The 1,858-nt window shown below is 45.9% G+C and overlaps 1 pseudogene; it reads left to right on the forward strand.

Moving 5' to 3' along the window:
• The window catches only part of LOC104985173, a 17,416-nt pseudogene that overhangs the window by 2,375 nt on the left and 13,183 nt on the right, over positions 1-1,858 (forward strand).

Below are 1,858 nucleotides of genomic sequence, written 5' to 3' on the forward strand. Positions count from 1 at the left end.
CCATGCCCACTGCCACAGACACTGCCACTGCCACTCATACCCACACAGCCACCTCCATCTCCACCCCCACCGCCATGCCCACTGCCACCGCCACCGCCACCCCAATAACCATCCGCACCACCACAACCACCCAGGGGAATCTTTTGGAAATCTTCTTCAATTTCCTCCAACGGTATATATCCCGTGCACTGTTGTCAGGGTTGCCATGAGGCATCTAATAAGGTTGATGATGCAGACACTTGAGCTGATAGAGACTGGAATATCATAAATAGCACTCTCTCACTGCCACCATCCATCACCATCAAAACCAGAACCATCACCACCACAGCCATCACCATTACCACCACCGTCATCACCATCCAGTCACCGCCACCCCCCCACCCTCACCACCACCCTCACTAACACCCGCACCAGCACCACCACTACAGGTATATCAGTGCCGTTTCTTCATATACTCCTCACATCCCTTCAAGCTGCAGTGTTGTGACTTTCTGCATTACTAAATTACTCTCAAACTCATTGCAGATTGCTTTAAAACTTTTTTTAATGACAGAAATCACGTGCTTTGTAGGTTTGAACCGTGCTAAAAAGGGAACAAAAGTCTTACTTATATGCTATATTGGGTATTATTCAAGAGCTGAGCTTTGAAGTCAGACATCTCTCCCTTTGCATCTTGATTCTGGCACTCAGAAGTTATATGATCTTGTGCAAATTATTTAGACCCAGTTTTTTTTACTCTAATGTTAGTCGCTCAATCATGTATGACTCTGTGACTCCATGAACTGTCACCTGCCAGGCTCCTCTGAACATGAGATTTTCGAAGCAAGAATACTGGAATATGTTGCCTTTCCTTCTCCAGGAGATCTTCCCAACCCAAGTATTCAACCCCTGTCTCCTGCATTGCAGGTGGATTCTTTACCACGTGAGCCATCAGGGAAGCCCTCCTCATCACTAAGAGGAGGATAATGATGTTTTCTTAGAGGATAATGATGCTTTCTGAAAGCATCACTGAGGTGCTTCAATGAGCTAATACAGATAAAGTGCTGAGCATCAGTAAGGGTTCCCTGTCCACAGTGAGAAAACATAGCTACAGGAAATTCCCCGAAGGTCCAGCATTTAGGACTCCACCCTTTCACTGCTGAGGGCTCGGGTTTAATCCCTGGTTCAGTCCAGTTCAGTCACTCTGTTGTGTCCAACTCTTCACAATCCCATGGACTGCAACATGCCAGGAATCCCTGTCCCTCACCAACTCCCGAAACTTGCTCAAACTCATGTCCATTGAGTCAGTGATGCCATCCAACCATCTCATCCTCTGTCATCCCTTCTCTTCTTGCCTTCAATCTTTCCCAACCTCAGGGTATTTTCTAATGAGTCAAGTTTTCGCATCATGTGGCCAAAGTAATGGAGCTTAAGCTTCAAAATCAGTCCTTCCAATGAATATTCAGGGTTGATTTCCATTAGGATTGACTGCTTTGATCTCCTTGCAGTCCAAGGGACTCTCAAGAGTTTTCTCCAGTACCACAGTTCAAAAGCATCAATTCTTCGGTGCTCACCTTTCTTTATGGTCCAACCCTCACATCCATACATGACTACTGGAAAAACCATAGCTTTGACCAGACGGACCTTTGCTGGCAAAGTAACGTCTCTGCTTTTTAATATACTGTCTAGCTTTTCTTCCGAGGAGCGTCTTTTAATTTCATGGCTGCAGTCACCACCTACAGTGATTTTGGAGCCCAAGAAAATAAAGTCTGTCACTGTTTCCATTATTTCTCCATCTATTTGCCATGAAGTAATGGGAGAAGGCAATGGCACCCCACTCCAGTACTCTTGCCTGGAAAATCCATGGACAGAGGAGCCT

This window comes from Bison bison, unplaced genomic scaffold (assembly GCF_000754665.1).
Source record: "Bison bison bison isolate TAMUID 2011002044 unplaced genomic scaffold, Bison_UMD1.0 scf7180017845493, whole genome shotgun sequence".
Lineage (NCBI taxonomy): Eukaryota > Metazoa > Chordata > Mammalia > Artiodactyla > Bovidae > Bison > Bison bison.